The following is a 23,547-nucleotide window of genomic DNA, read 5'->3' as shown; positions in this document are numbered from 1 at the left end:
GTTCTCCTCGCCGAAGCGGAAGAACCGGGACAGGCCGTCGGCGTTGGCATGATGCGTTCCGGGGCGATGCTCGACAGTGAAGTCCATCCCTTGGAGGGAGATTGACCATCGTAATAGCTTGGGGTTCTCTCCCCTCATCTGCATCAGCCACCGCAAGGGCCGGTGGTCCGTCTGCACTCGGAAGTGGGTTCCAAACAAGTAGGGCCGTAGTTTCTTGAGGGCCCAGACTACGGCGAAGGTCTCTCGTTCTATGGTACTCCAACGCTGTTCTCGAGGCAGCAGCCTTCGGCTGATGAAGGCTATGGGCTGATCTATGCCCTTGTCGTTGAAGTGCGAGAGGACAGCTCCAATGCCGTGTTCGATGCATCGGTCTGGACTACAAACTCTTGGGAGTAGTCGGGGGCCTTGAGTACTGGGGCGGTGCACATGGCGGTTTTCAAGGCGTCGAACGCCTGCTGGCACGGGGGGGTCCACTGCACCTTCTTCGGGAGTTTTTTGGAGGTCAACTCCGTGAGAGGCCCTGCGAGGCTACCATAGTTTTTAATGAACCTCCGGTAGTATCCTGTGAGGCCCAGGAAGGCCCGGACTTCCGTCTGAGTGGTGGGGGGCTCCCAGGACTTGATGGCGTCGATCTTTGGTTGGAGGGGGGCGACCTGCCCGCTGCCCACCTGATGCCCCAGGTAGACCACGGAGCCTTGCCCGAGCTGGCATTTGCTGGCCTTCACTGTTAGGCCGGCTTGGCGCAGGGCCAGCAGTACTTGCCGGAGGTGCTGGAGATGCTCGTGCCATTGAGAGCTGAATACGGCTATGTCGTCAAGGTACGCTGCGCTGAACTCCTCGAGTCCGGCCAGGACCTTGTTTACCAACCGCTGGGAGGTGGCCGGGGCATTTTTCATCCCGAACGGCATGACCCTGAAGCGGTAGTGTCCATCGGGTGTGGAGAAGGCGGAGCGTTCTTTTGCTCCCTCCGTGAGCGCAATCTGCCAGTAACCGCAGGTCAGGTCGAAGGTGCTGAGGAAACGAGCGGCCCCAAGGCGGTCGATGAGCTCGTCGGCGCGGGGGATAGGATGAGCGTCCGCTCGGGTGACCGCATTGAGCCCCCGGTAGTCCACACAGAATCTTAGTTCGGGAGCGATCCCAGGGGCGGCCGCTTTCGGGACCAGGACTACCGGGCTGGCCCAGGGGCTATCGGAGGGTTCGATCACTCCAAGGGTTAACCTCTTCTGTACTTCGGTCTTGATGCAGGTGCGGACCCGGTCAGGCACCCGGTAGGCTCGGTGTCTCACCGGTGGGCTGTCGCCGGTGTCCACGTCGTGGACACACCAGTCGGTGACTCTTGGGATGAGGGAGAAGAGGTCTGCGAATTGTCTGAGCAGCTGGCGACAGTCGTCGGACTGTTGGGGAGTGAGGGTGGTCGACAGTTTCACTCCCTCCACGGAACCATCCAGTTCTTTAGCGCACAGGGGGTCGGGCAGGGGTTCAGTGTCTTCTTCCGCCCCATCATCGGTGGCCAGTAGCAAACTCAACTCCGTTCTCACAAAGTGGGGCTTGAAACGGTTCACGTGGAGAACCCGGAGGGGGTTCCGTGGGGACTGTACATCGATCAGGTACGTGACCTGACTCTTCCGCTCGATCACCTTGAAGGGGCCAGTCCATTTGTCCTGTAGGGCGCAGGGTTTCACCGGGGCCATGACCCAAACCTGCTGGCCCGGCTGGAACTCGACCAGAGTTGCGTTCTGGTCATACCAGCGCTTCATTTCTTCTTGGCTGGCCTCGAGGTTAGCCTCTGCGAGTTCTTGGAACTTCCGGGTCTGGTTGCGGAGCGCCAGGATGTAGCGGAACACATCAGGAGGGGTCCCCCGGGGGCTTGTCTCCCAGCCCTCTTTGACCAGGCTCAGGGGCCCCCGGACGGGGTGTCCGTATAGTAGTTCGAATGGGCTGAACCCCAGGGACTTTTGGGGAACTTCCCGGTACGCGAACAGGAGGCAAGGGAGGAGGACGTCCCACCTTCGGCGCAGGGGCTCCTCGAGGCCCAGGATCATCCCCTTCAGGGTTCGGTTGAAGCGTTCCACCAGGCCGTTGCCCTGGGGGTGGTAGGGGGTCGTGAACTTATATGTTACTCCGCACTGCTGCCACAGGGACTTCATGTAGCGGGATATGAAGTTAGTGCCGCGATCACTCACAACCTCGTGAGGGAATCCGACACGGGAGAAGATCCCCATGAGAGCCCGGCCCACCACGGGAGCCGTCACGGTGCGGAGGGGAATGGCCTCGGGGTAGCGGGTGGCATGGTCCACCAGGACGAGGATGAATCTGTGGCCCTGGGCGGTCTTCGGATCCAGGGGTCCCACGATGTCGATGCCGACCCGCTCAAACGGGGTACTCACAACGGGAAAGGGTTGTAATGGAGCCTTGCGCTTTCCGCCACTTTTCCCACTGCCCTGGCACGTGAGGCAGGATTTACAGTGGACTTCTACATTTGCTCGCATCTTGGGCCAATAGAAGTGGGTAACTAATCGCTGATATGTCTTGTCTTGGCCTAAGTGTCCTGCCAAGGGTACATCGTGGGCCAGGCCCAGGAGGCTTCGGAAGTGCAGGGGTACTACCAGTACTCGGGCTGCGCCTAGCTCGGCTGACTTTTGTTCGCTGTATAGGAGGCCATTGTCCCAATAGACCCAGTGGGTTCCGGTCCGGTCACCGGCGGTCTGTGCTTCTGCTTGTTGTCGGAGTCCCACGAGGGAAGGGCAGGTGGCCTGTTCCTGGCAGAACTCTTCACGGGAGGGACCTCCCTCACAGCGCCACTGGGCCATCTCGGGCAGTTCTCCGAGCTCAGTCAGTGCCTCAGGGGTGGAAGGTTCCGGCCCTTCTCCCGGGTTAGGGTCTTCTTCTCCTTCCGAAGGAGGGTTGTCCGTTTCTGGTAGGGTGCCCCGGTTCTCGGGGACAGTGTTCGGTGGGAGGGCCTCACCGCCCTCGGAGAGGGGCAATCGCGCGGTCATGGAGCACGTGGTGGCGCAGACCCATTCGGGTAGGCCTATCATCTCGAGATGGGCTCTTCGTTCCACTTGCCCCCACGGGGAACTCTCAAGGTCGTTGCCCAGGAGGCAGTCTACGGGCTGGGATGTTCGGACGGCTACCTTCAATTCTCCGGAGACTCCTCCCCACTCGAAAGGCACCAGAGCCCTCTGGCAGAGGCTCTCGGAATTGTCGGAGGATATGACCAGACAGAGGGCACCGGGTAGGATCTGGTCTTCAGAGATTAGGTTGCGGTGGTCCGCGGTGACACTTGCCCCGGTATCGCGGAGGCCCTCGACTCGGTGGCCGTTGATGGTCACCTGCTGTCGGTACTTCTTCGTGTTGGCGGGCAAGGGTGTCCCGGGGACCATTTCTCGATCACCAAGGGAGACCAGGGCCATGGCAGCTGGTTCCCACTCTTCGGAGTCCTCGATCTCTTCCCCTAGGGCCACGGAGGCCATCTGCCGGGCCGGGGGGTTGGTCGTTGCGGGTCGTTGATACTGGGGACACTGGGGGTCATTGGCATGGTGTCCGGGCTGTTGGCAGCGGAAGCAGGTGATCCTGGTTCGTGGCCCTAGCCGCCCCGGGGCTCCGGTGCTGGCTGGGGACGGGGCTGGACCTGCCGCTGGTGGGCTGCTGGGAGGGCTGTGCGGGGGCCCCCCTGGGAAGTCTCTCGGTCGGCCGTGGTTTCCTCCGCCCCTCTGGCGGGGGGGTCCTTGACTGTGGCGACCGTAGTCTCCCACGGGGCCTCGGGTGGCCCGGGTGTTCACCCAACGGTCAGCCTCGGCGGCCAGCTTTCGAGGGTCGGTGAGTTTACTGTCCAGGAGATGTTGGCGCAGTTCTACAAAGCAATTGGCCGCTAAATGTTCCCAGGCGATCAGATCAAACAGCTCTTCGAAGGTGGAGACCTTGCTGCCCTTGATCCACCCGTCCAAGGCCCGGCTGTAAAAGTTCACGTATTCTACCCATGTGGTGCCCGGTATCTTTTTGCAATCTCGGAACCGTTGCCGGTACATCTCGGGGGTGAGTCCATACCGGCCCACGAGGGCTTCTTTCATGTGGCTGTAGGAGTTCATGACCGTGGAGGGCAGATCCAGCAGGGTATCTCTTCCTTCGCTTAAGAACCGGCCCCATAGCCCAGCCCCCCAATCCTTCTGCGGGACTCGGTGAGAGGTCATGGCGACTTCGTAGGCCTTAAACCACTGCTGGATATCATCATTTTTGTAATACTCCTTTACCACATCCTTGGGGATGTGGACTTTGGCTTCCACGGTGGGAGCGGATGGTAGATTCCCGGAAGGTCGTGACTCTTCGCTTTTAGCCCTCAACTCAATCTCTTTCAGGCTGCGTTCATGTTCCAGCTGGAGTTTCTTTTCGTCGTGCTCTCTTTGGCGTCTCTTTTCCTCGAGTTCCCTTTGTAGCCGTAACTGCTCGACGGCTAACTTTTTCTCGGCCAGTTTTAGTTCTCCCTCGATTTTCAGCTTGGCCAGTTCAAGTTCGTGGTTGCGGCCTCTCTCTCGGTCTGCTAGTTCCTCGGGGGACAGGTTCCCCTCTGGCCCGCTGTTTCTCACCGGGATGCTTTGTGGTTCATGGGCGGAGTCTCCTTCCGTTTGGGTCGGGGGCGCCCCCGTCTCGACCCAAGTCTTCAATATTTTTTGGAAGTCTTCCTTTGTGCTTAATCCGGTGGTAGCGATTCCAAGGTCTTTGCAAAATTGTTTTAATTCTCTAGGAGTATAATAGTCCAATTGATCCTCTCGGAACGTCGAGCTCATTTCGGTACCTGCGGCACCCAGTGAGGTTTCTCCTTCCATCTCTGTTTGGTAGTGCGTCAGTCGTTCACTGCACGCTCTCTTTCGGTGTCGGCTCGGATCCCGTCGTCTGCCACCAAGTGTTGGAAAGGCGTTCGCCGGAGGGGGGTTCGATGCACGTCTTGCCACCCCTTTGACCCACCTCTCCCAAGTAGGCCGAACCAGGCGCGCACACCCTGAGCTTACACTACGAACAGAGTGACACCACACGTATTCTTTGTAGGACGATAGGTTCTTTTATCGAAGGTTTCAAGGGATCTTTATGATCCAAGGTGTAAGGAGTACATCAGCGGCACAAGAGTCTACAAATCGGTAGTAGGGGAATGGGGGTAGCGGGACAGTCTTTGAAGGTAGTGTCTCTGCAAAGTACCCGGCGGATAGCTCACAATCCTCGAGCTGGAGGGTGTTGTTTCTCTGGGCGATCTCTTGCCAATTCGTCCTCGAGGGGAGAGCCGCGAGTCACTCAGCAGGCACAGGTAGTCGGAATTCGGGAGCCGCGATCTTGTCAGCAGGGCTCAGATGGTTCAATGGCTGGGGGGCCGCGAGTCACTCAGCAGGCCCAGGTGGTTCGGTGTTCGGGAGCCGCGATCTCGTCAGCAGGGCTCAGATGGTTCAATGGCTGGGGGCCGCAAGTCACTCAGCAGGCCCAGGTGGTTCGGTATTCAGGAGCCGCGACAGCGTCAGCAGGCTTCGATGGTTCCAGGTCTCCTCTGCCATACGTTCCTCCGGCAACCCTTATTATACTCCCCCTGCCCTTTGAAGTCCGGAGTCCTCGCAGAGAGGGGCCTTGGGTGACTGAGGGGGTTCGGCGGGATTTCCTGCCGCTCGTTTCTTTGGTCTTTTCAGGTGGGTCTGGGAGGGACCCCAGACGCTCGGCAGGCGAGGCGCCTGCTCCCCAGGGGCCTGGTGGCCGATCGAGTCCTCCCGGGGGAAGGCGACCCGAGGTGTGACTGGGCTGGCGCCTCTTGGTCTGGCTCGGGGGTTCCCGCTCCCTCGGTCGGACATGCGTGGTAGGGTGTCGAGTCTGTCGGGGGCTCTGGCCGGCCCTCGGGTCTGTGTGGCTGGGGCGGCCGGAGTCGGAGATGCCGCGTCTTGGGGGTGGTTGCAGGTTGGCTGGATGATCGGGAGGGCATACGCCGTGAGGCCGGTCTCACACGCTGGTGCTTGGCTGGGGGTGTGCGTGGACTGGCGCTTGGCTGGCGGTATGCGTGATCTGGCGCTTGGCTGGCAGTGTGCGTGGACTTGCGCTTGGCTGGTAGTGCGAGTGGACTGGCGCTCGGCTGGCAGTGTGCGTGGACTGGTGCTCGGCTGGGGGTATGCGTGGACTGGCGCTTGGCTGGTGGTGTGCGTGGACTGGCGCTTGGCTGGTGGAGTATGAGTAGTGACTTGCTGCTGGTTACTACACACACTGCCAGCCAAACGCCACTCCACATAATCCGTCAGCTGGTGTGGTTGCTGTGTCAGGAATGTGAGCATAGTTAAGTGATGGGCCCTTGAATGGCACTGTCTGGTGGTGTGAGTGTTGTAATGTGATGGGCCCGCGGCTGGTGGTGTGAATGGTTTTGTATGTGTAACACGTATGAAAGGTGTATGAATGGCCTGAAAAGAGGTTGGTGCCTTGTCGTGGTTTTACAGCTCACGAGCTGTGAGTCAATGGTTCAGTTTCTCATCCTTTCAATTATTAACAGTGCATTTCATTTTGTGAAATCTCTTATTAATACAATTGTATATACTGAACCATCACTCACCCTCGTGCCCAATCCAACCGGTATGTATGTGTGCTTGAGGAATAGGTGGTTGTGCAGAAATATTTGTCTTTTCTGTCTTTCTCAAGCAGGGTGTACCTTGTCCCTTTTTGTGAATGTTGTAATGTGTTGGTTTCGTGCCTGGTGGTGTGAATGGTCTTGTGTGTATCACATATAAAATGTGTGTGAATGGCCTGTAAAGCGGTTGGGGCCTTGATGCGTCTTTACAGCTCACGAGCTGCGAGTCACTGGATCGTTTTTTTGTCAGTTCTGTTCAGCGCCGGATATTACCATGACAATGCATGCTTTTTGACACCACAAACAATTATTTTTCTTTTAGCTGATTTTTGTCATTTCTTTTTTATACTGGCTAGGGTCCAGTAGCTCCCTCAACAAGAAAAGTTTACAAACGACATGACCAAATAAAACAAGCATTGACAAAGCCAAAAAGCTTGCATACAGCTCCAGCCCTATTTTCCAATGCTATCTTTAACCAGCCGCCAGGTACACTTGTTTGCAATGATGTTTTTTTCCCAAATAGCCATTGCTTACTGTTTCTTTCCTCTACTTTGGATGGACCCTTTAAAGCACCCAATGACCCTAGCGAGCCAGGTTACTCTTGTACGTTAGAGTGGGTGTTTACATGAGGTGTTTTAATGGCCACCCTCTCATGCACAATCGATTTAGGGGGATATTCTCAAGAACGTGTAATAATTATCGCAAAACCAGCTTGACGCAACTTTCAACATCACAGTCTGTCGCGGGAAAATAACGTGGTATTCTCAAAACGGCGGTACCATGCGATAGTCTCGCGATAATGCGTCAAATGACCGCAGTAAAATTAACGCGACGCCTAAAAAATGCAAAACACGAACGCGAAAAATGTGTCGATGTCCCAAACCGTGATACAAAATTCAGCGTTAACCAGCGACAGGGCTGGAATTACCATGCGTCATGCGGAAAAATGCACCAGAAAAGCAGAGAAAAAAAACTGTGTGATGACAATGTATGAGTACAACCTCACATCCGTGATGTAGTACAAGTGTCCACTGTCCGGCATCTCCTCACAAACAGCCACAATGTACATTGTCATGCAGTCTGTATGTAAACTTCGCCAATGCATGAACATACATGGAACACACTGTGAAACTGCATCCACCCTTTACATTGTAAAGGGACAATCAACTCCTTCTGCAGAGCAGACCCTACATCACGTCAGTGATGATGGAGACGACCCGCAGGACAACGACTACGACGAACACCAACGGTTCATGGACAACCTCCAAACCCCACCTCCAGTAGCAGGGCAAGCCAGCACCATCGAGGTGAGCCCACCCTCTGCACAGACCACACAGCAGGAAGCACCCACCACCACGTCTGGCTCCCAGCACCTCACTGAAGAACACATGGCGTTCCAACGCCATGTGTTAGACCGCTAGAAGGAGCTGGCTGAACAGGTGCGGGTGCAGTTTGGCCTCATGGCAGCCAAACTAGATGCCATACGTGGGTTTCTAAGTCCCATTAGGGACCACTTACACTCCCTAACCGACACCCACAGTCTGCCCCATGCCCTCCAACAATTCATGGCTGGCGTCGCTGGAGTCATGACTCGGAGACAACAACAACAGTCTAGTCAGAGTGGCTACAGCGATGTCATCCGTGATTTGGGAAACATAATGAGGGTCATGGAGAACATGGAGCGGATGCAGGTGCAAAGAGTGGCTAACACGGCTGCACATGAGAAAGCTGTAGATGGGACCTTCCATGCCCTGCAGATCCTCATCATGGGAGTGATGCCACAAGACATTGTGCAGATGAATGCTGCTGCTACTTCTACATCCACATCTCCGGCCCCTGATGTGTCCGTGTCACACAGTGCTGCAGACCAAACCCCACCACCCACATGTGAGGCACATGAAACGTCAGAGGACAAAGATGAGGATGAATCTTCCTTAGTGGTAAGAAGGAAGCAGTAGCACTCATCTCCGCCATAAGGCTTGTTTCTGCTTGGTTCTGCCCTCTGCATCATGCCCTGGAATAACACCTTCCACCATCCTCCGATACACTCTGCAACACTAACCTTGGACCTCGACATGGACTGACATATTTTGTTTGCTTAACAATGGCACAGCAATCAGCCTGCGGACTGGACTCTTTCCCTTCCGAGTAACTTGTCAATCCCTAAAGTACTCTGGCTGGCCCTCCACGGGGCAACATTGTAAAGTGTTGTCTGCATGGCCTAGTACTAAGACAGCTTCAACACTCCACTGGACGTGAATAATACATACTAATACACACAGGCGTGTCATGTCTATGATTAATCAAGTATGAAAGCATGAACGAATGTAGGGGCAGTGATTCCCCCTTACGCCCCTGTTGCTCATGTTGTGGGACTTGAGTCACAGGGTGCATCCCTGCATCATGGTGTACATATCTGACCCCAAAAGAAGGCCTGTTGTCAATTGTAGGTCACATATAACAGCCCATATGTAATGATTTGGGACGCTGATGAGTGGGATTCCGTACTATCTTTGAGAAACAGAAATGGCATTTCGAGTACGTGACACCCTAAACAGCTTCTCTGTACAGAGGTGACACACCCACCATCTATTCTCAATTTTTGAGATTGTTAGCCCTACATGTTGCACTTACGCTTGTCAGAGTGATGTGCTTGTACAGAGGAGTGACATGCACTCAGGGAATGTGTGTTGTAATGCATTTATTTGCACATGTTGTGCCTGTGGTCATTTTGTATTGTCCCATGTTTGCTAAGGACTGTGACAATGTGACGTGCTCATGTGAAGAAATTGTTAATGATGGTGTTCCTACTGGCTATTCCTGCTGCGGCTGCAGTGGGGTGTGGTCCACCTGCCTCATCTTCCTCATCATCGTCCGGTGCATCAGCCACTTGTATCCATGGGGCATTGATGTGTATACATATGTTGTGCAGCACACAACATACAATGATCATCTTGCACACGATGTCTGGGCTGTACAGGAGCATTCCACCTGTGATGTCCAGGCACCTGAAACATGCCAAATGTGTGTTTCACAATGCCCCTGGTGCCTTGTGGGCCGCATTGTACTGCCTATGGGCCTGTGTCTTAGGGGCTCGGAGGGGTGTCATCATCCAAGGGCAGAGTGCATATCCTTGATCACCTGTGACAGTGCAGAGAGACATGAGTCAATAGTTGGTTCTGAAAGATGTCTTGGCAGGCTCACTGGTTCCTTGGTGTGTGATATGTGTGACTTAGTGATTCCTGTTTGACATGTACTGCTTGTAGCAAATGAGCACCATCAATGTGTATTACGTAGCCTCACTGCTGCTCTTCCCTCCCCCAAGCCTATTTACTAGTGTGCGTAGTGCGGTTGCATTACTTGCACACCTACAGCACATTATTGCCGTGCCTGTCTGCGAATGTCCACAAGCCTGACAACGACACTGTGAGGTTGTGCTTTGAAGGTGGGCGGCCACATGTGTGTAGGCCTATGGTAAGGATAGGGCGGGCACAGATGTAGAGTTCATGGCTGGCTGAACTCGCGATGCGGTTGGGGGTAGACCTTTGGCTTATGCTGCGGTAATAGCGACACACACAGGAGTTGGCATGTATGATCCCTGTTAGAAATGGGATTTCTGGTTGGCTAGGGCTTGCGCCAAAGCCAGGCAGAAACCACCACTCTAAGTCAGGGCTGGGGAGTTACACGCCAAAGATAACCCCTGCTCACCCCCTTGGTAGCTTGGCACGAGCAGTCAGGCTTATCCCGGAGGCAATGTGTAAAGCGTTTGTGCGCGCACCCAGCGACAACACCCAAGGCCCACCACAAAAGAAACTCCACACAAGGTTATATATAAAAATAGCCTTTGTATTATACCAAACACATTAGATAATAAATACACACTTTACAATGTGCCACTGGCACGGGCAGAATTTACAGGGGAATTATCTACATGGGACAGGGCCTCATGGACCACTGTCAGGAATAAGCACTTTTAGAACTAGCACGTTGTAGAATTAGCACTTTGTAGGAATAACACTTTAGACCATAGCACATATAATCACTGTAGCACAAATTAGAAAATGTAGCGCACAACCAGTAACCACTGGTAATAGGTAAGTACCACCTACGCAACCCTAAGCACCTTAGGAAAATATTACGCAGGGAACCATGAACTCACTAGTATCACTATACTAGGTAACACAACCTCCTAGGTATAAAAATACATCTAGAGGGATACACAAAGCATTGCATAAATCACATTAGGCAATAATGACAAATAGCGCACAGATCACTTAGACCTGTCCCCTAGGCCAACCTGGCCTCTCAGGGGCTCAAACGCCCTTTGTCCAGCAGAGTCAGGGCTAGCTGCGAATGCAGCAACGCACAGGGTGCAGGGCACCACCTAAACGTTGCAGCTGCCCACTAAGTGCTGGGCAGCTGTGAAGGAACCTGGCACCGGCGTACCTCTTGAGCCCTCTCTGGGCTCTGGAATGCCCAAAACAACGTGGGAGCCTTGTGGGCTCGACAACACTAATTTGCCCCCGGGACAACGTTGGAGCGGCCCGCTGCCTTCCGGGGCCGCTCTTGTCACCAAAAAGAAATGTCCCCGTATGTTGGTGCCTCAGGGCTCTATAACAAATCTGCCCCCGTCGTTGGAGCCTCAGGGCTCTAGGACAAATATGCTGCATCGTTGGAGCCTCACTCGGGCTCTAAAACAAAGAAGGTCCGACGTTGGAGCCTCACTCGGCGCTCTGAACAAAGAACAGCGCTGCACGGGGCCGAGGAGAGACCTGCGGGGACACCTACACTTACCGGCTCTCGGCGGCGGCGTCTTTCTCGGCGGTGGGGGCAGGCACCGGCAATGTGCCTCGGGCCCCCTCCGCCTCTGCCAACAGGCTGGTGCTCTTGCGGGGCTCTCCTAAGGGCATGGGAGCCCCGCGATCCCCAGCACGTCCGGAGTTGGCCCCGCCCATGTCCGGGCAGGGTCCTTTCTATTTCCAGGTTGCCGCGGGCAGCGGCAGTGATTTCTATACGGGGTGGGCTCCCGTATTCAGATAACAACACATGCGGAGTGGGCACCTGCGGTTCCGCTATGTGTAGAGCGGGGTGGGCACCCGCATAGAAAAATAATTAATTAAGCAGGGTAGGCTCCCGTGTAGTCTGCAGCACCACAAGCGGGGTGGGCTCCCGCTCGAAAGACACAAAGCGGGGGAATCCCTACGTCAGGAGTCCCTCGGTATCCAACGCAGTTCAGCGCTGCCGGGCCCAACGAAGGCGCTTCTCCGGACAGTCAGGCGCTCTTCAGTCCAGGAATGCAGCCCTTTTGCCCTTGGAACCACAGCGCTCCCCAGCAGGTAAAGAGATAGCGCTTCCCAGGCGCTTGAAGGTAAGGTCCAGGAGCAAAAAGTTCTTAGGAAGGCAGGGGGGGAAGGGCTGGGCCCAGGGGCCAGCTCACAGGGCCCTCCAGGCAGGGAGGCAGTCCCCAGTGGTGGTCCTCCTGGCGCCCAGCAGCAGCAGCAGGCCCCCTCAGTTAGGATCAGAAGAGAACAACATACATGGGGACACAGCCCCTTTTTATACACAGGTTTCCTTTGTTCCAGGGTGCAGGGAAGAGGCGAACCAGATGCAACTGGTTCCTGAGCACTTTGTTTTGCTCAGCCCCTCTCCCTATTCACAGAACAGGCCAGGGTCATCAGTCGCACCACAGGGGGCGGAGCCAGCACTGTGTGGGGAAAGCCCAGCCCTATTCAGGTCCTAGGTGTACTCCTCCCACTCATCAACATGCAGCTCTCTCCACCCACCACTAGGGCAGACCCATCCTGACTCCTGGAGCCAGGCTCACCAGCCAATCACACACCAGGCAGTCACTGCACATTTATGCCAGCGTCTAGAAGTGGCACTTCTACACTAGCTACAGTAACGCCGCACCCATCATCGCGCAGCATTCACTCTCACGAGTTCGCACATACCAAACTCGGCCATGCACTCCCCACGCATCAGGAACTACCATGGGCACACACATTCCCCATGCATTCCTATGGGAGGGCAGGTCAGTCTCACTAAACCATACACAGAGCGCACACGCTTTCCACTGGGACACAGTGTGAAAGCGCCTAGAGGCCTAAAACCACTAGTACTCCATAGGGAAAAAGCTAAGATAATCGCAAAAAGTTCAGGGGTGAACCTGCCAGAAGGGCCAAGTCCAACAATCCCTGACCCCGGGCGGGCTTGCGCTACCTCATTTACACCTTTGTCTGAGCCCGCACTCCGGGAGCATGCTACATTGCAACATTGTCCATTGCGGGACGAGTTGCGCCGACACTACAACAGAGACACATGCATTAGTTACTTCCTTGGCAAGGCAAAAACATACCCACGCCCAGAGCCCCAGGTTGAGTAACCACACCCCTACTCTGGACAGTCGTACGTCAGTCCACTCCGCTTATGCTTACAGGGGGGTACGACGCACCTACATATCCTAGGTCTACCCCACTGCCTGAGGTGACATGGGTGCGTTCTCTGTACACAGCACAATGTTATGTGGGAGGGCCAGGGGCCCTCATGCATACATAATGACCAGACGGACACACTTAGATAGTTTGTGGAACTGGCTACGGGCACGTGCACCCGGCCCCTTTTATTGCCCGGGTCACACGTCCAGTGACGCCTGTGTTGGATGGGTGTGGGGTGAGTGTAAGCCAGCCCTCAAGGAATGGTTGCTGTAGGCAACAACTGCAACAGTGATCAGACAATCAGAAGTTCGAAGTTCAAACAGCAAGGGTCCATGACTTGAGCTGCACAGAGATACTGGCCCCGGATGCACTGCGGCAGGCACAGCCACACCGCCATGGGATGGTGACTTGCGGTGCACTGCGGTAGGGCCACGAGAGCTGAGCGGGTCCTCATCGATGTCCAATGTGAATGTCGCGGAGTTTTTCGGGAACAGTTGAAGGTGTTCTTCCAGGGCATGATGCAGAGGGCAGAACCAAGCAGCGACAGGCAATATGGTGAGATGAATGCTACAGACTCATTCTTAACACCAAGTCAGTATCAGCTACATGATGATGAAGACAACCCCCAGGCCATATACTCAGTCGCCACCAGAGTTCAACCAGTGAGTGTTCTTGAATTTCGGGGCACAGAGTTAGTGGCATCAGAGCTGAAAGGGGATGCAGTCTGTGATGAGGCCTGTACAATGATATAAACTGTGCCATAAATAAATCAAGACTCAGTTCCAAATGTGTGACCTACTAGACCGCAGTGTAGGCCAGAGGCAGCAGTGGAGTACGTCAATGGGAGAGGAGTACTGCGGCCCTGTGCCGCGGAGACCGTGATGGAGATGGAGACCAAGCAAGGCTTCTATGCCATAGCCGGATTCCCGGCTGTGTTGGGGGCAATCAACTGCACACATGTCCCACTTGTGCCCCCTGCTGATACTGCACACCACTACCGCAACCGAAAGCATCAGCATTCCATCAATGTGCAGGCAATAGTCGGCCACTGGGGACTTTTCACCAATGTCGTCGCCAACTACCCATGCAGTGTGCATGATTCCTTCATCTTCCGACAGTCCATCATCAATCAGCGCTTCCAGGATGGCACATATGAAACTGGACTGCTCATTGGTAAGTGCCAAATCAATACATCACACACCCCACAGCCACCAACACACAACACACAACTGTGGGAATGCACACATGACCAAACCACATACAACATATCAAACTACACGACCACCTACCAGGCACAACACCACTTCATGGTCATCCTGGGCTACCCCTGCACCCAATACAGACATTTCATGGCACCACAGCCACACAACAGCTGAACGTGTGGAGATGCGGAATGCAGCCATGTGCGAGGATGCAAGTGACCGGTGAATGGGAATGTACACAACGAGAAGTGAGGCGTGGATGTGCAGGAGAGACATGGCTATGCAAACCACAGACATGTCCATGCAGACCACAACTGCTGGTGACTGGAGAGTAGTGAGCAGTGGACACAACCATGTCACCCCAGGCCGTGGGTCAGATAGCGGAAGCGTCGCACTCTGTGTCTCCCCCTGTGTGCATGAGCGTAGTGGGTTGGCCCTGAGTATGTCAGGGCTGCGCAGGGGTGTGGTTAAAAACCCTGTTGCGCAGAGCGTGGTTCAGTCCCAGGAAGGCCTAAGTCACTGACAGTGCGGCGCCGCGGGACCTGCTATGAGGCCGACGCCGTGGTCAACGTGGCCAGCGACCCTGTGCGCCTGCTGCACCCGGGCCGCACTGCTCACCTGCCAACACCGTCATGTGTCAAAGAGGACCTAACATGTGCCGGTGCAAGCTCCAAACCCCAGTCCCGCGACCTCTGCAGCCTCCGCAGATCATCGCTGGCACCCCGACGCTGGTCCACATCACTCCTTACTCATGAGTATGCTCCACCGGCATCCTCCTCGGCCCAGTAGGTCCCACATGTGGAACAGTGTCATGAGTCCTAAATGGCAGTGACCCCAAGTCCGTGGTAGCGGCCACAGCACCAGACTCCCTTCGATCAGTGAGGCATGATTCCATATCGCAGGCCTGCGACACGTGGTGCCACTAACCCTGTGCGCCATGAGTGACCGTCATCCTCCGGCGGAACCTCGTTGGTGTCTGAGCCTGTGGCTTGGGGGTTGTCATCAGCAACGGCCAGGTATGGACTTGGTGTCTGGCATGGGTCTGTAGCATTCATATCCGCCATGTTGCCGGACACAGCTGGCATGTGCCCTCTGCATCTTGCACTGGGGGTAGGCCTCCCATTCTCCCCTGTGACATTCCGCGGAAGGCACCTATGACACATGCTCTGCCCTGCTCTGCCCTCATGACCCTACCCCAGTGTCCCGCAGGTCAGCGTCCCGTGGGGGTGGGCCTGTGTCGGCCGCTGTGCATCTGGGGCCACTGGCACTGTGCGACTCGAGTCATTCCCCCTTGTTGTACTGACATTGTATTTCTGAGTGCCTGATGACTGTTGGAGTTGTTGCCAGCCACAGCTACTACCTGAGGGCTGGCTTACACTCACCCCACACGCAGCCAGCACAGGCGTCACTGTATTAGTGGGTCTGCCATCACATCCTGCCGAACCAAGTATTGGCTCTTTTCTCCCTGCACTGTCACAGGTGATCAAGGATATGCACTCTGCCCTTGGATGATGACACCCCTCCGAGACGCAGACACACTGCCCAGAGGCAGTACAATGTGGCCCACATACGCACCAGGGGCATCGTTGAACACACATTTGGCATGTTGAAGTCACGTTTCAGGTGCCTGGACAGCACAGTTGGAAAGCTCCTGTACAGCCCGGACATCGTGTGCAAGATGATCGTTGCCTGTTCTGTGTTGCACAACATCTGTGTTCGCACCAATGCCCCATGAATCCCAGTTCCAGAGGTACCGGACGATGATGGTAACAATGGGTCATGTGGCCCACATCCCACTGCAGCTGCGGCAGGAATGGCCCGTAGGAACTCCATCATTGACACTTACTTCTCATGAGCACGTCACATTGTGGCCGTCCATGGCAATCATGGGACAATGGAAGATGTCCAATTGCACTGCATGTGTGAATAAAACATATTTGCAGGTTACAGGTTGTACTTGTACATTGTCATGCTACATTTTCCTGCGGTTTCAGCTGTGATTTGCCAGGTTGTGCACATTTGCGAAACCAGTTGTGTCCTGTGTTCAGTTGTGGAGGGTTTGCTGTTTGTACCGGGATGTTGTCAATGTCGAGGTGCACTTATGCGGGTATGCTGCACGGTGGGTGAGTCACTCCTGCGGCTCTGATTTGTCTGCCACTGGTCTCTTTCATGCAGTGTGCCTGTCGGTTCTGTTCTTCCACGGTGCTTGGATGTTGTGGTATACATGTCCTCTGCAGTCGGTCAGGGTGCATCCGTGGCACTCCACTGTTGATGTATTTTTTTCGGTGGCATTTTCCGTATGCTGTTCTTGTGCATTTTTCCGCATTACGCGAGAGTATTGCTGCCCTTGCGCTGGTTGTCACTGTTTTTTATCGCGCTTTGGCCCACCGCAGGTTTTTTGTGTTGTGGTTTGTGTTTTTATCTCCATCGAGGTGGTTGTATTGCGGACATTTTCCGCGGGTTTGGCAGACTATCGCACTGCCTTGTTGTGAATTCCACGTTGACACAGGGTTATTTTCCCGCGATACGCTGCGATGTGTAAAGTTGCGCTAACATTTTATGGTGATGTTTAGCACACGCTCTTGTGAATACACCCCTAAGTGTTTTCAATGGCTACAGGATGTATTTATATGCTTGTATCGCAGATTGGGTTAGCCATTGCGTACACTTGAACCTGAGAGTGGGTGATTTGTAACTTGAACCGATCTATCTCACAGATATATTATGTTTGTTTTTGATTGACAGCCGGACACACGTGTATGAAATACTGGGTGGGTTTACTTGCCTGCCGCATGCGCGTGTGTGAGACTGACAGACAGACAGACTTGTATGAAGGAGAGGTGTGTGTGAAACTGACAGCATGTCGTAGATCTATGAAACTCTGCCGGCTGAATGTACCCATGAGGGACTTTACCTCATCAGGGCCCTGCTGCGGTGCGCTTAGAAACACTAGCTTCAAGGCGCCTTCGTAGCACTGCAAAGAACACATAGGAGTTTTCGTGACTGCCAAGCGCCGAAGCCACGGGGGTCTTTTTTATGACCTCGGTTTCACCACGTCCCAGTGAGCAGCCTCTGAACCCCCCCCCCTCCCTCCCCCCCCCCCCCCCTAGTCCGGCAGCAGCACCCGGAATCTGGCCCTTTTGGGACGGGGGGAGGGAGGGGCCTTCACTTCTAGGAGACTTGACATATACGTTTAAACTTGGCCTGCCTTGTCGGCGTGCCTGGTGACCTTTGAACTCAGAGGAAGTAGTCTGTGCCCCCATGGCTGACCCCCTTATCTCCCGGCGCTATTAAGCTCTGCTTCTCTGGGCGGCTGACAGCAGCCTGGCATGCCCGCCGCAGTTTGCCTTCCGTGTTTGCTCTGATGGCCTGTAAGGAACGAACCGGGGTGGGGCACATCCTGTCAACATTAACCAGACAAATACCGGTGTCCTTTCAGAACTATTCGGCTGTCACTGGAACGGGCTGCACCCGCACAGGACAAATATGTATCTACCGGGCAGTTATCTGCGCTCCGACTAGCCCGTGGCTCGGTGCGCCTCCCCTGTGGCCAGCTGTGATTTGAGGGGTTTTAAATTGTGATCTGATCGCAGGGCCTGTCTTACTCTCTTTACTGTACCGCACAAAGGCGCGTGTGATGGTTTTCTTCCTAGTATGATGTCACAGGTAGATGTCAGAGGTAGATTGTGACATAGCCACAAGGGATTGGAACCACACTATGACATCACCATCAGTATCCACAACAAATCTGTGACATCATAATACCCAGTCCTCACAATACTTGACTATGGTAATGGCCTTTTGATTGATATCCCCCAAAATACACCTAGCACCTCTGAGAGCATTACTCACGTCCTCAGCCCGTGTGGTGCCCACCTTATTACAGCCTTATAGCCCGCTGCCGAGGGCTATACCGGTTGTCAAAGGCCCTGAACCCAAGTTATAGGCCCGAGCCACAGGTGAGAGCCTATAATGAGGGAGAGGGCCTTTAACAAGCAATATAGCCCGAGGCTGAAGGGCTGGAAGTCGATTAGAACATTCCACCCACTAAGGGTAGAATGTTCTGAATTAAAAAGGGAGAAACATCAAGACAAACATTGGAATGTTGGCGCTCCGGGCTTTTACCAGCTATTATAAGCCCGGAGCCACTGCATTGTCTCCAAAGGAGCCCCCAACATTCCAGTGCTCTAATCACCCTTAATTGACTCCACATTGAAGCCAGAAGTAAACTCAACTGGCTTGTGTTGTCCAGAAGGTTCTACACAGATGGACAACAAACTACATGGCCCTCAAGCCCAAGATCTCAAAAGCTCAGACTCAGGGCTTGAGTCGGGGGTACACGCAGGTAGACGGCGTCCCCCCACTCTTTTCACAGGGTGAACGCCGTCCCCCCTGCCAAGAAGCTGGGCCCCACAGAAATATGTTGAACGTGTCCCGGTGTAATTTTCAGACACCGGGACACGTTCAGCATGTGACGTCATGAGGTCATTTGCATATTGTCAGTCCCTCCACTTCTTTTTATAGGACTTGTGCCCTGCTCAGACTCTCTAAGTTTGCAAACCCCTCAAGAAACCCCATACCCTTACCCAATCCTTCTTGGGCGGCGGATCAAAGGTCTACAACTCTATCCCTCCAGCTCTAAGAACTAAGCCCCCTCTCGCACCATCTTCGAAAAAGAGCTTTAATCATTTGCTTTGCTTGGCTACTTCCAGTCATGTTTGGCCTCCATTTGGCGGCTCCGCAGCGGTCACCCAAATAAACGGAGGAAGAATTTATGGAGATTAACAAAGTGAATTTTATGTATCGGCAGACTGTGCCCATGTACTATGCTACAATCCGAGATGACCTTTCGACCTATGTTTCTCCTCTCCCGTCTTTTCTTTCCGGTCTGAGACATCCTTACTCTGGATGAGTTCCTCCCTCTCCACTGCCCTCTCACTAGTGACATTTCACACTTCACACTCTATTGTGTCAATGTATATCTTATTTCACTTGAATGGTGTAAAGGGCTGTGAAACCTACATGGGTCTGGTTCACCCTATAAGAAACTGCAAGTAAATGAAGAAAAAGCTCACCAGTAGGGCCATGGTCTTCAAGACCTTGCAACGCCCACTGAAGCCGCATCACCCGGCCGGAGGCCAAGAACCTCAGGAAGGCCAAGATGAAACGAATGTCCTGCTACGTTCCACGGACCAGGATCTCCCTCTTCAGGCAGATCTGGTCAGCTCCCTTCCCCACTGCCCGAAGGAGCTGATGACACTTCTCAGGAAACTGCAGAGCTGGTCAAACTTCCCAGTTACCGGAATTCACCTACTATACCATCTCACGCTCCTCCCTTCCCTTTGTGTCTTTGCGTATCCTCGGCAGTCTCTTCGTGCCACACCTGTCTTACCTTCTCAGCTTTGACCCAATTCTCTACAGCATCCTTCTGCTTTGTATGACCCACTCATTCGAAGTCTCACAAATACCATCATCGGACACAGGGATGTTCTGGGCGAAGACGGTCTTATCAGAAACGGATCTTTTTATTTCTATATTTGAATGTCCTGTAATAGTTGGAACTAATGTTTCTATAGAAGTGTCTTTCATAAATAAAATGAAATGCATCTACCTATCAGAGATGTGGGTGTCTGATTGACAACATCCTGTTGAGTCCAACAAATCTGGATTACAAATTCTCAATATTAGTTTCTTAACTTTTTACAGAATTCTAAATTGAGGGATTTGACATTTAAAATAAATGCTGTAATTATCATGAATCTAACAATGAAACACAGTGCAGACAACAAGAATCAAAATGTGCTGTGATTGTGATAAATGTATAAAGAGGTCAACATTTCTTTAATTTTCTGGAAACCTTCATGGCATGGTAAAAAGAACATTTTGAATAAAACATCCATTGGAATGTAAAGTTAAAAAATATGTTTTTCCAAGATTTCCTAGGTCCCCATTACTGTTTCCTATTGTGGTGACTAATATCGCCCACTCGATGTCTCGGACGCAGCAACGCCCTAATAGCATCACATCCTTCTGTGAATCTTTTCAAGCAAAGGCTGCTTCCTGATTGGTCAGCCACAGTTGCCAGGCCCATGTTCCTATGAAGACCACTGAAGTAAATAGATGACTCCTTCACTGATCTGAAATACAAGATTCACCACATAGGTTTGTCAAAATACAGATATCCATTCTGGAATTTGGAGTAGATGTATTACTGTTTTTCAGGATACTCCAGGAAATTTGCAAAAGTCTTACACTTGAAGCCATGCGTCTACTGCACAAAATGTACTACTGGAAAACATGAATGAGTAATTCATGTTGAAAGGTCCATTTACACATCTAACTTTACTATTTTTTCCCACTGTGGGCACTATTTTTCCTGTTAGAGTACCTTTTTTCCTGTACCTAATATTGCAGTAATGGGGTGATCTCCACAATTACCTCTTTGGAGAGGCATTTACTCATGAGTACATTTACATGTGTTTCCAGAATGGCAAGCCAACCTGCAAATGCTTGTAAAGCCAACAAGCACCGAGTTCTCTCAATTTTGCAAAAACAGCCAAGAATTCTCTTTAAAAATGAAAGATGTCCTAACTATTGAGAAGGGAAGTTTCAATTTTATTGAGCATATGCATATCTTTCTTCACTTTATTTACATACTGCTGTGATTACGAAACACGCCCCTTCCTAATACCGAGCCTGTATGTATTTGTGATTCCAATTTGCGATTCGGTAACATGTTACCGAATCACAAATTGGAATTCATACATACCAAAAAGCATTTTACAGGTTGCAAACGGCCCTTATTCTGCAAATCGGGTGGTTTGCGACTGGTAAAATGCACGATACATGTGGTCCTTGCTAACTGTTTCTGATTTATTGGTAACGTGCATAGTCAATTAAAACCATTACACATAAATACATATTAAAATCATCCGAGTACAAGCAACATAATGAAACAATGAATGTGTTGGAGTCAAGAGCTTTTCACGTCAAGTCCACAGGATAACAATGTCTCAGTACTACAAATGTTAAATGTGCTGCCAGTTCCAATGGGCTAACTACTTTATTCCAATGTAATTTTCATATGTGATTTTTAGGTCGAGCATTCGAGACCTCTTGTATATACTTTAGTATATATTTATATGTGTATGTACTTTGTGGGCTCTGGAGATCAGCCCTAGGACTTGTCTGTTTCCGCTTAGGGACTTTTTTTTCTGTTCAACTGTCTCTATTTAACTGTCTTGATAGAAAACGACCAGTAGAGGTCAGTAAAAGACCAGAATTGCTTTCTGCTGAGGGACTTTCTTTTTTGAATTTTTCTGACAACTGCCTCTATTTAACTTTCCTGATAGAAAACGACCAGCAGAGGTCAGTAGAATACCAGAATCACTTTAGCATTCTCTAGATTGCAATCCATAGAAATTGTCTTCGAATCAGCACCCGTAGACAATAATATTTTTTTCAAACCTTGTATTTTCAGTGATATGACCACCGAAGGCCCTCGTTTATATTAAAAATGGAGCTTTGGACTATACCATTTCCCTCTGAAAGGCAATATTTCTCTCCATGTGTTCCCATACCGGGCGTGTCACGCAGTTTGGTGCTTACGTTCCCTCCATGATAAAGTACAGTAGATGTTTCAGCTCCCAGGCTAATGCGCTGCGTAGCTAAATACATATAAGGTCCCAAAGGCGAGACCGTTTGCATTGCATATGCTTGTTAGTCTTGCTTTTACTGGTGTGGGCCGTTACATTTGCCATAAATAACTGGACATAATGAACAACCCTTATATTCAGGCGTGTGTGTTGAGGGTTGGGTCCCTGCGTAAGTGCTTGTCTACAAGTTCTCATTCCAGCTTGAATGAGGGGTCTGCAGTAGATGGCTTCTCTCAAAGAGTAGTGTCGGGCAGGTAGGTGAGATGTGAGTCACTGTCTCCTTTCCCCTCCCACAAATCCGGCACTCATCGCCTTCAGTAGATCTTGACCAGGGCGAGTGTGGCCCTGGGTTGGCAGGGCCCCAAGACGCAGGCGGAGGTACGGCTGAGGTTTGAAAACTTAAGAATGAATGTCTTGCCAAGGGTATGATTTCTTTGCCAGGGTAACTTTATTCTCCTGTAAGGAAAGTAGCTGGTGATTCGATTAATATGTCTCTTAGATCCTTTAGATGGGGTTTGTGGATTCCATAGGTTTCCTACAAGGAGGGAGTGAATTGATTCTTTGACACACTCACTTGACCCCGCCTTTGAGTTGCGGGTGTTTATTTCCTGCCAGACCCGGGCTGGCACGGTGCTGTTTTCAGCCTGGTGAAAGGGTTGGCACATCTTCAGGAAAGCATTTTTAATAGCCCAGCTGTGTTTCGCAAGGCCACATTCGAGTCAGCTGGGCCTGCGTGACACGGTTTGAGCGGTAGGTCTTGGCGGTTAGGACGTCTAGCGTTTAGCCGTCTTCTCTCCCACAATTTCAAAACCAGATGCTAAGGTGGGCAAGAGCGTAGCAGCCATCACTTTCTGTAGGTGTCCGAGAATGGGACTGTGCAACGTTCTTGCGAGCTGCCGAAGGCCTGATGTTAGGGGGGGGGGGGGGCAGCCTTGAATTCATGCCCTCCATATGCAACATCTGGAATTAAACCCCACTCCGAGATACTTGTGCTGCGAGGTACACAAGGCGGGAATCCCCAATAGGCCGGCGCCCGGTGTTCGGATTTTCTGCTGAAGTTTCACCACTTTCGTTTTTGTAAGGTTCCCTTCGAATTCATTCTGTTGTGTATAAATCCAGGGACGCTTTAAAAGGCTACCGGTGTCAGGCTCAGTAGAAGCAAATCACCTGCCGACAGGATGTGCGTCACAGGGAGACCACCAAGATTTGGGGGTGAGCATTTACAACTGTAATTGTATTTTCAGAGACTCTAATCTCTGTGAATTTGACATTAACTGATCTAATGCGTTTTAAAATGAAGGTTTTTATTGCGCTACCTTCGTGTGTCTCTAAATACATATTTTTCATCTATTTCACCGTTTCTCATAATTTTGGGAAGTTTTAAGAATCCACAGAAGAGTGGGAACGTGTAAAACACAGAAATATTAAATGTATTTCAGGAAATCCCACTGTAGCCATTTCGGGGATGGGGCATTTTGGCAAAGACACCAGAAAAAGTGATTTTTGGGTGCTGCCGATTTCACGAAAATTGCAGTTAATTGAAAACATAAACACCATTTGGATGCCAGACGACACCCCCCAAAATATAGGAATTCCTAAAACGGCCTGGAGTGCTCGTTAAAAGTAGAATCAGTGCTTGTGCTGTTGTCAGAGCAGGATGAAATGCATGTGGT

The sequence above is a fragment of the Triturus cristatus genome, chromosome 11, assembly GCF_964204655.1.
Source record: "Triturus cristatus chromosome 11, aTriCri1.1, whole genome shotgun sequence".
NCBI classification, from domain to species: Eukaryota; Metazoa; Chordata; class Amphibia; order Caudata; family Salamandridae; genus Triturus; species Triturus cristatus.
The sequence above is the reverse complement of the archived record's forward strand: the minus strand, read 5'-3'. Positions refer to the sequence as shown.